This window comes from Lactuca virosa, chromosome 8 (assembly GCF_052849685.1).
Source record: "Lactuca virosa cultivar CGN04683 chromosome 8, Lactuca_virosa_CGN04683_v6, whole genome shotgun sequence".
NCBI classification, from domain to species: Eukaryota; Viridiplantae; Streptophyta; class Magnoliopsida; order Asterales; family Asteraceae; genus Lactuca; species Lactuca virosa.
The window spans coordinates 104,547,959-104,562,564 of NC_136433.1; the positions used below are offsets into that span (position 1 = coordinate 104,547,959).

Here is a 14,606-nt window from a genome sequence, read left to right on the forward strand (position 1 = left end):
GTTCGTATATATATTTTTATTTTCTCCTATTTATAATATTATAAAAGAAAAAAACATTTAGGAAGCCTTTATACTTAATTTAAATAACAAAAAAGGGGAAAAAAATGAAAAATCTGAATCTGGTTCTGAATTCGGAAATCCTGATAAGAAATAGCAATGTCTTTTTACCTTTTTACCATTAATAACAACATAGCTAAATTTTTTTAATCAATAATAACAAATTCATTTAGAAAGAATAGCAACATACTTATGTTTCTTTAACAATAACATCGATATATCAAATAAAGTGCAATACACATAATGCTATTAAAAAATTGTAAATTTGTTAATTCCCCGTTTTGCCCTTTGATCATAGTAGATAAAGTTTGCAAATTAAGTAATCAACTGATTTGCAAATTCAGTAATCAACTGATTTAACATCTAACATATTATGTTTCATATTAGATCATATGTACAGGGGCAAAAACTTCATAACAGTGTATTTGGAGTTTGATCAATCAATTTACGTTCATCTGTTGTGAAGTTTTTAAAAAATTAAACGAAAAAAAAAGTATACTCCGGCTGCTAATTCAGTATAGTTTGTTCATAATATATAAACAATGAGAATAAAGAACTATAAACAATGAGAATGAAGTAGGAAAAAAAATAAGTTCAAATAATATATACGATTCCATACATGGTTCAATATAGTTTGTTCATAATATAACAAAAAATTAATGCAGGGAAAGGAAAGTGAGACCTGTTATGGATGATTGTTGATGGACGCCAATAGGAAGAGTGAATAGAGGTTGAAGAAAGTTAAATTTTTTCGTGATTTGTATGATAAAGGATTATTAGTAATCAACTGATTTAACCTCTAACATATTATGTTTCATATTAGAGCATGTATACTGGGGAAAAAACATCATAAATGTGTATTTGGAGTTTTGATCGGTTTTGATTCATGTGCTGTGAAGTTTTAAAAAAAAACAAACGAAAACAAAAAGAAGTATACTCCGGCTGCCGATTCAGTATAATTAGTTGATAATATATCAACAATGAGAATGAAGAGGTATAAACTATTAAGGATATGAAGCCCAACATATAAGACATCAGCCCACATGAAACACAATAGCCCACAGCTTTATATCACGTTTACAATTCATTACTCTGTATAGTCAATTGTATAGTCCATAGATCCTATAATGTCTCCTATATGCACTCCTGTATACTCGCTCATATTCAGCTTGTAATCTGCCTATATATGGCGTGTGAATTATGGAATGTAATCAAGTCTTTCAATCATATAATCATTCTTCTATATGGTATCAGAGCTGCTTAGCTCCTAAGAGTCTCAATTTCGATCCAATTTTACTCCCCTCACTCAAATCTCAATCGCCATGTCAAGTGTTACGGAGGTCACAACACACACACTTTCCAATTAAGCTCACAGCCAACAATTTTCTCGTCTGGAGGAAGCAGATCGTCGCAACCCTAACTGGGTTAGGTCTTGAAGGTTACCTTGATGGCTCGACAGCAGCCCCAGCCAAAAACCTAACAACAGACAATACATCATAAACAAATCCGCAATATACCCTCTGGTATCGACAGGATCAAATCATTCTTGGAGCCCTATTGGGGAGCTGCGCAGAAACCATCCAACCAATTGTCTCTTCGGCTGAAACGGCACAAGAAGCATTCAAATGTCTCACAGATAGCTATGCAAGCGTCTCCTGCTCTCGCATTATTTCTCTAAAATCTCGAATGGCAAACAATCCAAGAGGTACCCGATCTATCACTGAGTTTCTACATGATATGAAGAATATTGCAGATGACCTTGCTCTAGCTCAGAATCCGGTTGATGAGGAAGACTTAATAGTTCACATATTAGGACAGCTAGGTGACGATTACACACACATAGCCTCAACTCTAAAGATTCGTGAAACTCCTATCAAATACCCAGATCTCTTTGACAAATTGCTTGATTACGAAAGGACTCTGAAAGACACACATACGTCCTCTGTTATCACAACAGTCAATAATACCCAAAAATCCAACAATCGATATTCATCAAAATCCTTCTATGACAACCGCAATCAACCTAAATTCAACAACAACAACTCAGGCAACAATTTTCGATCCAACTCAGGCCCCAATCGTTCGTCTGGTCAGTACAACGGAGGTAACAACTTCAACAGAGGTAATAGAAACAATAGCTACTGCCAATTTTGCAATATCCCTGGACACGATACTAAAGAATGCAGGAAGCTTGCTCGGTTTCTTAGAGAAAACAACATCAGTATTAACACCTCTATCAATCCCACAGTCAACTCTACAGCAGCTTCCTCCACAACCACAGCAGCTCCATGGATGTTTAATATCGGGGCATCTCATCATGTGACATCCACTCCAGCCTCATTCCACACCCTGTCAGAGTATGGCGGACCAGACGAAATCGTGTTAGGAAACGGTAAAGGACTATCCATCTCTCATACCGGTCATTCTTCCCTTCCTACTTCTTCCCGTCCGTTAAATTTACATAATGTGTTATTTGTTCCTGAGTTGCGTAATAACCTTATTTCAGTGGCTAAACTTTGCAAAACTAACAAAGTTTCTGTGGAATTTTTTCCCTATTTTTTTCTTGTTAAGGACCTACGCACGGGCACAATTCTCATGCGGGGCACGAACATCAATGATGTCTAGTATGCAACCATTTGCTCCCTTAGTCAACTTCCAAGAGTCAACTCCACAGTCTCCTCAAATAAATTGGTCACCTCCTGGCACCATAAGCTTGGTCACCCATCGGTCAAGATTTTCAAGTGTCTTCTAGCTCGTTTAGGACTCTCTTGTAATAAACATTCAGATGTTTCTTTTCATTGTGATTCATGCTCTATAAATAAAAGCCACAAATTACCCTTTGGGCCAAATTCTTTTACTGCTACCAAACCTTTGCAACTAGTATATTCTGATGTTTGGGGACCGGTACAAACTTCCAATGATGGTTTTTCCTATTATGTCACCTTTGTCGATTTTTATTCAAGATACATTTGGCTTTATCCAATGAAACGAAAATCTGAAGTCTCCACCCTGTTTCCTCAATTTGGCAGTCTAGTTGAAAAATTCTACAATACCCCACTCATCTCCCTCTTCACTGATAATGGAGGAGAGTTTCTCAAACTTGCCTCATACCTCAAACAAAATGACATTTCTCACTTCACTACACCACCTCATACCCCTGAACAGAATGGGATTGCTGAGAGACGACACAGACATATAGTTGAAACCGGGCTTTCACTTCTTCATCATGCCAACTTGCCTCTCTCCTTTTGGACTCATGCTTTTCAAACAGCAGTCCATCTTATAAACCGAATGCCCACCCAAGTTCTCAATTTCCAATCTCCTTATGACAAACTACACAATACTCCACCCATATACAAGAAGCTAAAACCGTTCGGATGTCTCTGTTATCCGTGGTTGCGACCTTACTCCCTAACCAAGCTTCATCCCCGGTCTGCAAAGTGTATTTTCCTTGGCTACTCGATCTCGAAATCAGCCTACAAATGTTATGAACCCACTACTCACAAACTTTACCACTCCCGCCATGTCGAATTTATTGAGCACATTTTCCCATATCATAATGAACCCGAAACTCCTCTGCCCAAACCGAATGAGTTTTGCATCTATCTGAACCCAACAAATGATAACACCACCAGCTCATCCATCCCTCCCTGCTGCCCTACGCCATCTCCTACACAACAAATACCCATCCACATTCCATCTATACCCTCCACACCAGCTACATCATCACCTAGTACACCAACAACCCAAAACAACCAATCTGATCCAGCCTCACCTCAAACAGCACCACAACAGCCACCCTTATCCTCACCTGCTCAGTCATCCCCTTACCCGGTTCAATCCCCTAACCCTTCTCCTCCTCCATCACCACCACCACCTCACCGACCTCGCAAACCTAACCCAAAGTATTACAACAACAATCTCGTAAACACTACTACCATTCATCCTATACCACCTACCCTTGAACCTTCCACCCACAATCAAGCACTAAAAGATCCCAAATGGAGGAGTGCCATGGATTCTGAATTCAATGCACTTTTACAAAACCAAACTTGGGAGCTGGTTCCGTTAGCCTCTCACAAACCTATTGGCTGCAAATGGGTCTTCCGAATAAAACACAACTCAGATGGCTCTATATCAAAATACAAAGCCCGTCTCGTAGCAAAGGGATTTCTTCAACAATATGGGAAAGATTATTTTGACACGTTTAGCCCGGTCACCAAACCCGTCACTATCCGAACAATCCTCTCCATAGCCTTATCAAACAACTGGCCACTACGCCAACTAGACGTCAACAATGCCTTCCTACATGGCACATTGCATGAAGAAGTATTTATGTCTCAACCACCTGGATACATTCACCCTCAATACCCGGATCACATCTGCAAATTAAAAAAAATCCATTTACGGTCTCAAGCAAGCTCCACGAGCTTGGTATATTGAACTTGCCAACTTTCTCCTCACCTTTGGTTTTCGAAAATCTCAAGCTGATGCATCTCTTTTCATCTATTCCCATCAAACCATCATATGCTACTTCATGGTTTATGTCGATGATATTGTCTTAACCGGCAATGACAACAAATTCCTTACTCATTTTGTCACCTCCTTAAGCACAAAATTCTCTCTCAAAGATCTTGGTATGCTTCATCATTTCTTAGGAGTTGAAGTCATTCCAACTCCCACCGGTCTGTTTTTGTCCCAACATAGGCATATCCAAGACATTCTAAATCAATTCCATATGGAAGGTGCCAAAGATGTTACCACCCCCCTAAGTGCCACATAACCATTGTCTCTCATTGATCAATCACCCACTGTTGATGCCACACCTTATCGAAAATTAGTTGGTTCTCTCCAATACTTAGCTTTCACTCGTCCCGACATTTCATTTGCCATAAACAAACTGTCTCAATTCATGCACGCTCCTCGTCAAACTCATTGGCAGGCCCTTAAACGCCTCATTTGGTACCTTAAAGGTACCATTCACCATGGTTTAGTCCTTAACCGTAATTCCTCACTCACGCTCTCGGCTTTCTCCGACTCTGATTGGGGTGGAGTTCATAGTGCAGGTCGATCTACAACAGCATACCTGCTGTATTTGGGTACGAATATAGTGTCATGGCGATCCACAAGACAAAAGACTGTTTCTCGCTCTTCCACCGAGTCCGAATACAAGGCCTTGGCAAATGCTTCAGCAGAACTAATTTGGCTCAAAAACCTCCTTAATGAGCTAGGTGTGCCTACAACTACAGCCCCAACACTCTTCTGTGACAATACAGGTGCCACGTATCTTTGTGCGAATCCTATTTATCACTCGAGAATGAAGCATGTGGCCCTAGATTACCACTTTGTTCGAGAACAGATTGCATCAGGTCTTCTCAAAGTACTTCATGTTCATTCACAAGACCAGCTAGCGGACATGCTGACCAAACCACTTCCACGAGCACCGTTTCTGAAAAACAGATCCAAGATTGGTGTCTCCGATGGAGCCTCCATCTTGCGGGGGCGTATTAAGGATATGAAGCCCAACATACAAGACATCAGCCCACATGAAACACAATAGCCCACAGCTTTATATCACGTTTACAATTCATTACTCTGTATAGTCAATTGTATAGTCAATAGATCCTATAATGTCTCCTATATGTACTCCTGTATACTCGCTCATATTCAGCTTGTAATCTGCCTATATATGGCGTGTGAATTATGGAATGTAATCAAGTCTTTCAATCATATAATCATTCTTCTATATAAACAATGAGAATGAAGCAGGAAAAGAAAGAAGTTAAAATAATATGTTGTTTTCACGATTCCATACATGATTGAATATAGTTTCTTCATAATATAACAACAAAAATAATGCAGGGGAAAGGAAAGTGGAACTTGGTATGGATGATTGATGATGGACGCCAACAGGAACTGTGAATAGAGGTTGAAGGAAGTCAAACCACTGAAAAGTTTAATTTTGGATATAAATAATGAAAGTAAGCTTATTAATTTTGGGGCCTGATTCTTCCACGGAAGATTTTTATTCAACCACTGAAAAGTTTAATTTTAGGGAGCTAATTTTTCCAATTTATATTTTAATCATGCCACTGAATAATTAATGTATGGACCAATATACCCCTAAACTCATTTATGATATTGAAGAGGGAGAAAGATTAAAACCATATACCTTTTTATGGGAAAAATCTCACAATTAATTATGCTTAAGATTTGAATAAGTTTAAATGAATAAATGTGGAGAGTTGATCAACACGTTTTGAATCAAAATCAGTTCAAGTTTAAATTTTGAATCCGAATCAAAGTCAATTCAAGTTTATATTCAAGGTTAACATATAAAAATCAATTCAAGTTTACATTAACAATCAAATAAACAGTTAACATAATGAAATCAAATTCATTGTTTACAGTTAATTTACATTTAAGGTTAAAAGTTAACAGAATCAAAATCAATTCAAGTTTACATTCAAGGTTAATGGTTAAAAGAATCAAAATCAATTCAAGTTTACATTCAAGGTTAATGGTTAAAAGAATCAAAATCAATTCAAGTTTACATTCAAGGTTAAAAGCATCAGAATTAATTCAAGTTTACACTAAAAAATTAGAGTTAAGTGTTTGAAAGTGGGGTGAAGCAATGTCGTCTGAGGAAGATTTCTTATTGTCCTGCATTAGGGGTTCAAAGCGTGGTCCTGTGTTTTTGGAAAAAAAATGGGTTATGTTATGATATATTCAATTTATATATGAAGAGGGGTATAATTGGCCAACCTTTAATTATGTAGTGGCAGCATCAAAATATTTAGTGTAAACAAACAGATCTGATCAATTACACCATGCACACTCTCATGAAGTTGTATGTAAATTAAAACTGTGTGTAAATGAAACTATTAATGAAGATTCAGAATTAAAATTGAAATGTCGGAATTAGAAGAGTGAGGATGTCTGATTTTGTACTATGAAATATTTTTATTGTGTATTATGGAGATATACATGTGACACTCCTTTTAATGATCATGAATAAGTAAATTAGAGAATAAGAAAATCTTATGTAGTAAAAGGGATAGCAAATTGGTTTGCATTATATAACATTTAAACTTTAGATGTGGAAAATCTATCCACCATTCCATCAGTTTTCTTTAAATTTATATTCAAAGAAATATGTTGTCTAAATAAAATATTGAAATAATAATACATATAAAATCCTAATAAAATTTTGCCAAACAAAATGTTGATATCATATAAATAATTCAACATAAATCTGAAATTACCTTACACAAGACGAATACTATCGTGTTAAAAACAAACGAAAACAAACATAAACTTCAAAATTGTATGATCACATACTGATGAGAAATTCTATCGAAATTGCATCCGTTTAATGCAACAGATCCTTCACCATATTCTTCATCATTATCATGATCATGTTTAAGCATATTAGTAACAGGTCTAGAGTCAAACTCAAAGCCAATAGCTCTTAGATGTTTATCAATTGAGTATTTGCGAATTGTTTTTGTTATGTTCAACCTGTTTTGCAAATGACAGAAACAAAATAGGGAAAGAGAATTTTAATTTGATGACAAAAATGTAAATTAATAATTAAAAAGTAAGATCTTGAAACTTACCGTTATAGTACATCACTCAAATAATTATGTAAATCCTGCAATGAAAGCAAAAAAGAAGTCAATAACAGCTGATAATAATGGCCTATGAAGAATAAAAAACAAAAGCATAAAGGTTAATTGCCCTTTGTCGTCGGCCTCACCAAGTTTTTCCACAAAGAAAACTCGATTGCAAATACGAAATCCTCCAGAAGCCGAATGTTGGTATTTTAGAACTTTAGTGTTTATTGCAAATTAAATTTATAACAACTTTAGTGTTTATTGCAAATTGAATTGTGTTAGAATAAGGATCAAAATTGCTATTCCAAAATATACCATTTTGTTAAAAACTTTATATCTGAACACATACACTCACAATTGTAAATATACACTTTTCCACAGGTGCACCATATTATCAAACATCCTTGTGGTATATTATTCTTTTTTTAGTTTTGTCCAAGGGCAAAATGCTCATTTAAATTTTTTGACAGCTATGGTTCCTTTAAAAAAATCAGGTAATGTGCTTAAATTGCAGTTTACTCTTAACTTTAATTGCCTTTTTACCTTGAAATTCTTCTCAAATGCAGCTAGCTGATGTGATCTAGATTTATGATTTTCTTCAAGAACTTTCATGAGTTTGGTAGCTTGCTGACTCAGATTGCTGAAGAAACCACTTACTGCCCTTGATATTTCGTGTTAATTCTCTAAACTTTTATGTAGTCCCTACACAATTAAAAAACAAAATATCAGATATAAACTATGAAAAGGGTAATAAGAGAATTATAAAATTTAAGAGTAAAAATATGAACACCCTTGTTGTGTTTGTACCTCTTCATGTTGTTGAACAGATAAAGACAGCATCTGCTTCTTCTGATGGGCTATAAAAAATAAAACGGATAGTGAAGTCATCATGCTCAGAACGAATGGCTCCAATGTGATTTATGATCAAATAATGTCGCTGATAAGTGAATCATGTTAAGGAAATTGCAAGAAAGATGACTTAAAACATTATATTTTTTCATATGAATCAGTGTAAATATACCTGTAGAATCAAATAAAATTATAAAATAAATGACATGGAGGATATTCTTGAACTTCACGAGGTATTTTTCTTTCTCTAAGCCAGCAACCAAAGTATTCTTCGCTCCTTCCTTGTGTTTCTGCATGATGTGGCATTGGATACCTGGAAATTTCTCAGAAATTATTCAACACAAATTACAAAGTAATAATCAATTAATGAGAAAGCAAATTGGATTACATTTCTGCAGAATCAAAGAAGTTGATTCCGGAGTCGAATGCTTTGTCGAGGAGTTTGAAGGACTGTGACAATGAATTTTGCTCATCGTCCCTTTCAAAGAAAAAACAAAACAAAAAAATTGAGTCCATTGTTACTCTATAAAAGGGGGGAAAGGTTTAGGACAACCTAAACAGAGCTTTGAAACAAGGAGACTGGGAGTGAGATTTGAAAGAGGGACACCCATTTCAGCCCAACTGCAACCAATCTGCACCACCACCACCTATAAATTACTTAACATAACCCGTGAGCACCACCAACACTCCTTTTTCAAAGTTTCTAGAGGATTTGATGTTGTAGTCCCTTCTTACTGGTGCTGGAAACCAATGGAGTTTTTAGGAAATCATTAACCTTTCCAGCCAATTGCTACCTTGCCCTATTCATTTGACAATCTACCAGTTTCAGACCTTGAAGGATTCATAAATTTCTTCAATCCCTTCCACCTGATAATGTATAAGAACAAACAACCGTTTCTAAATCAATACAGAAAAATTTTATATAGTTGCAGAAATAATCAATAGTAAAATCATTACTGAATCACACATAATGGCGTTATCAATGATAGTTCACAAGGCATTATAGTTTTAATTTAACATTTATACAATAAAAACAACTCTTCACCAAGAGCGGGAATCTGAGGTTGACTTTTTCAATACTAATACGATAGGAAGATAAATAATCGAATTGTATTAAAATCAATTAACCGATAGTCTCAAGAGATTTGAGAGTATCATTTAACTATTGTCTCTTTTGTTAAAGGTTTGGAAATCCATGAGTATTGAATAGTGATCTGAAATAAAAATAAAAATGAAAATAGGGATTACTTGTTTAAACACCGTCGAGATAGAGAGATCAAAGAGGGTTGATGGCCTGATTGCTTGCCTTGTTGGTGTTCTTCACTTCTTCGCACAACATAAGTCACGTGAGAGATTGAAGGCGGATGAGTTTGTGGGGAATGACGATGGAGAAGAGCCCAGTTGGTAGTGAGGCAGAGATAAGGTACACTTAGAAAGAGCAGCAGCAGAACCCAAGAACCCTATTATCGTTGTCATAACAATTCTCCAATTAAACTCCAATTTCTGAATGAAAACATCAAAGATGAAAAACCCATTCGGTTATAAAATCAAAATCGTCAACGATCATAATTACAGGAGTTACAGGCAAGATTCTGTTGTCCGTGGAAGAACACATAGTAGTGGGGAAGAAGAATAATCTTGTATCAATTTGATGTATGAAATCGATGGGGTGACCCTTTCTGATGTTGATTGAAGGAAGCGATTGGGTTTAGAGCAAAAGGGAGGAAGAAAAGTAAGAAGATCATGGCGATTCTGGCATGATTGAAGTAAAAAGGAATAATTAGGTTACAATTGAGAGAGAGAAAGAGGGTAGATGACGAAAGAAAGAAAAATAAGCGTGTAATTGAACTTCTCGCGATGAAAAGGATGATGTCAGCAAACAATCCAAGGGTGAGAAATTAAGGATTGAAATGTAATGAAGGGTCCTGATTTTTTAAGATTAGAATTTAAGGTTCTCTTTTAATAATATTTAGAGATGTTATGTGTTATTTGCTATCAAAAATTATAGACTAACTGCAAACATGTATAAAATTAGAATATTCTAAAAGAATAAAATATGTTGTATGTACATATAGAATATTTTTACAAAATAATGTTATAGTTTGATCGGTAACTTGTATAGAACTATAATATCACAATTAGAATATTCTAATTTGTAAAAGCTGATTTGTTTTAAGTTAGTTACTATGAATGTTATGTTAGGGTAATATTATATGTTTTATGTTATAATACATAGATGTATAATATTCTAGTATTCTAATATTATATGTTGTTTGTTCTTATAAGTGTATAACTAGAATATTCTAATAGAATAATGTTCTATGTTTTCAATTAAATAAGTTGATATATTAAGTGAAAATAATGTGTATATGTAAAATATTCTAGTAGAATAATGTTATATGTTATCTATTTTCAAAACTTATATTTAGAATATTCTAACAAAATAATGTTGTAGGATATTATAAGTTACATGTAGAGTATTCTGATAGAATAATACCTAATTAAATTTTGGGTTTTCTAATACTTATTGATATGTTATTATTCTAGTTATTCTAAATGTTCCATATTTAATATTAGTTTGTTAAGATGTAATATTTCGAAACTGTGTGCAATATTCTGATATTGAAGTTTATTATTATAATATTTTGTAATGTGTTATATGTAATTATGCTATGTAAGGATTCTAATATTATAAATTTATACTTTGATAACTTGATATTATACACATATGATTTGACGAGTCATTTGTTGCTTTTTTATATTAGATGTTATTCTGTTAGAAACTACTTGCTTTAATCCTTTCACTAAAGTAATGTGTAATATTGTGATAGCACTTGACATACTGTAAGGTAACATGAAATATTATGAAAATATGTGTCATATTATCATTTTAGACATTCTGGTTTTATTGGAAACAACTTGCTTCTAACGTTTTTGTTATATAATATGTAATATATGATTTTAGATAGTCTGTTTTTTGTTGAAAACAACTTGGTTTGAATATCTTTTGTGAAGTATTGTGATAGTACTTGATTAACAGTTAAGTAATGTGAAATATTTTGAAATTATTTTTCATATTCTTAAAGTATGTGTCATATTTTTAAATTATGTTCATATTCTGATATTAGAATACATAATATTCTAAAATTAAAAATTAAAGCTACAAGGATATTGTTAGTTTAATGATTAATGTGTTGTTTATTATGGTATAATTTTCATATTATAGTTGAATTCTAAATATCTTACATTAATTTTGTTTATTCAAATGAATCGAATAAAATAACAGTATCAAAAGCCAACATAGTGGATGAAACTAAAACAAAGAATCCCAATGATTAGATAAACACTGATAATTTGAAAACCATAAAACTCGATCATTGGGTTGTCATGTTAGATAATGGGATGAATATGAATAATCTCAAAAGGGTCTTACAAAGTTATAGTCACATAACAATGCACCAAAACCATAAAAAATATTACATGTTTGTGACATATAAAATCTATTACATATTTATTAATCTTGACACTTGTAGTTGAAAACTTATAGCTTGAAATATTCAAGTTCCTTTCAAGTTGAGCTTCATCAGTTACAACTATCTGCAACCATAAATGAAATAATTGTTAGAATCAAGTATGGATACAATCAAAGATCTGAAGATGAAGTCTATGAGTGATTATACATCATAATAATGTATTATGTAATGTAATTGATCATACAAGACACAATGTAAACACTGACAAAAAATACTCTGAATTTAATAATCTTTCTTAGTACATCCCCTTACTGCACATTAATAAGAATAATAAACATTGCTAAAAGAGACATCCAACCTTTTATGTTTGATGGAAAAAAATTTAAAAAACTATAATAATTATCATATTCTAAAAACATCTAATGTATATCATGCACCTGAATTTACATATGGTAAATTTAAGAGCATATAGTCTTTTCTTTAGCACAATCCTTTTCTGCAACTTAACAAGAGCATATTCAAACCAAACTATGCTAAAAAGACATCTCCAATATTTTTACGTTTGACAAAAAAAAACATGTTTTAACAAAACTATGGTAAATATAATAAAAGTAGTTAACATTACATTGTTTTATACCAATTGTGACTCAAATTTTAAGAAGTATACTCCAATTCTTAAAGAAGACATTAGTCGTGGGAAAGAGGAATGATACATCAAACTCTTTGTTCATTCAGGATTTTCATCAAACACATAGAATGCATGTATAGTTTAAGAGAATTTGCTAGAGAACAGTAACTGTTTTGTAGATACATTATTAGATTGAAAATTTAAGATCTAGGAGTAAAAATCTAAGCTTGAAGGGGCTGAAAATCGATCTCGATCTAATGACGATGATGATGAATAGTTGAAAGCGCTTACCAGGAAGCAAAATCGAAGCTTGAAAATGCTGAAAGCGATATGAATCTTATGATCAGCTGCTAACATCGTGTCACACCCCGAAACCGTGATGGCGGAAACGTTCCGGGGTGGAGGACGTCATGCGTAGTATCACAACATTTGTATAGCAAACATAGTAAACACAACCAAACACTGAATACAAATATGAAAAGTGTTTACATCAGTTTGAAACTTGTTTTAAATACATCAAAAGTATGTAAAATATAGAAAACATGACTCTTATTGCTCCGACTCCTCTAATCCAAGAAGTACCTGTCTACTGATTCCCTGAGAATACAAACAGTTTTGAAAGAATATCAGCATAAAGCTGGTGAGTTCATAAGCATTTAGTTTTGGTGGAAAAATGTTCTTGAATCCTTTTGAAAAGTGTTCCTCAAGAAAATCCTATATTTTCTTATGAAAAGCGTGTTTGAAAACCCGTTCCTTCCATGACTTCCAGATTCATACAAGGTATGTACAATCCAAGGTGTCGTGGAAGGGATATGAATATCCATTGATTACATGTTTAAACAATCAGTTTTGAATAGTCGGGTTATCCCGGGAAAATCCTATATTTTCCCTAAAGGTTGATGATTGATTATCCGTTCTAAACTGAGGTGTGCAAGTATCTACCATACTCGAAAAACAGTTTTCTTTTAAAAACCCTGGTTACACCCAGAGAGGTATATTAGTCTTAAAAACTAAATAAAAGAAAACCGTGATGAACTAGGTCCTGAAGATATTATTAATAATACCCTCCAGTAATCTATCGGTAATTACTTTGAGGTTAGTTCACTTGATTCATTATTACAAAAGTAAATCTCTGCTATCTAGGTTGTGAGTTTCATAACCATAACTGACTGGATATGGCCCGCAACGACCGATATCCTTAATGACTTTGTCACCCGCAGACCTGCCGGTCCAACTGTAGCTAGCAGTGAGGTGCGGGATTGTCAGTCACGTATAGATCTATACACAATAGTCACGCTCTCCCTACAAGAGACTCTGGTTACAAGGGTTAGTCCTACACTCACGAATCCGGTGGAGTGTTACCAAGGACGTGTCTCAAACTTAGCCTAACAAATTTAAAAGTAATAAAACTGAAAATCATGTTTATGATTTGCATGAATCCTTTATAAAATAATACATATTACTACATGATTCACAAGTTCATTGTTCTAGTTTTGAAAACTGTTTCTATGAGTTGATTTCTTAATCGTTTGGTAAAACTGTTTTCCGTGTTAAAAACATGCTGAAAGTATAATTATCTTAAACAAAATAATATATTTTGAATACAAGTTTCCTTGTACTTTTGCTTGTATTCCCCCCTGAAAACATGAAAAACTCTGAAAAAGCGTAGGGGTATGAACTCACTGTTTGACGTAGGATTCGAGCGTATGATCGGTGTGGATGCTGAGTGTCAACTGGTGTTTCGTGCGCAAGTGGATCCTATTAACATACGGTAACACATATGTGTGTTAGAATTTGGGTGTTTCATGACTAAACATGACGGGAAACCACCCTATAGACTTGGAAATGCTTGACGGGACCCTATATGATCAAACGAGGGAGGTGTACGGCCAAAAGAGTGTGTGTGCGGCCAGGGTGTGCGGTCAACATGTGTGTGCGGTTGCACACAGGAGTGTGCGGCCGTACAGAGGGCGTGTGCGGTCG

General features: G+C 34.3%; 2 long non-coding RNA genes across 2 annotated transcripts; both read right to left on the bottom strand.

Annotated features, from left to right (window-relative positions):
* Positions 1-6,599: 6,599 nt before the first annotated feature.
* On the bottom strand, positions 6,600-8,617 carry LOC145133362 (uncharacterized). The gene is made up of 5 exons (XR_013718559.1): positions 8,481-8,617; positions 8,217-8,375; positions 7,677-7,711; positions 6,823-7,578; positions 6,600-6,746 (listed from the first exon to the last, which is right to left on the bottom strand). It is a non-coding gene; the product is annotated as an uncharacterized LOC145133362 (long non-coding RNA).
* Positions 8,618-8,733: 116 nt separating this feature from the next.
* Positions 8,734-10,343, bottom strand: LOC145133363 (uncharacterized). The gene is made up of 4 exons (XR_013718560.1): positions 9,771-10,343; positions 9,076-9,389; positions 8,911-9,000; positions 8,734-8,835 (listed from the first exon to the last, which is right to left on the bottom strand). It is a non-coding gene; the product is annotated as an uncharacterized LOC145133363 (long non-coding RNA).
* Between the last annotated feature and the right edge of the window lie 4,263 nt (positions 10,344-14,606).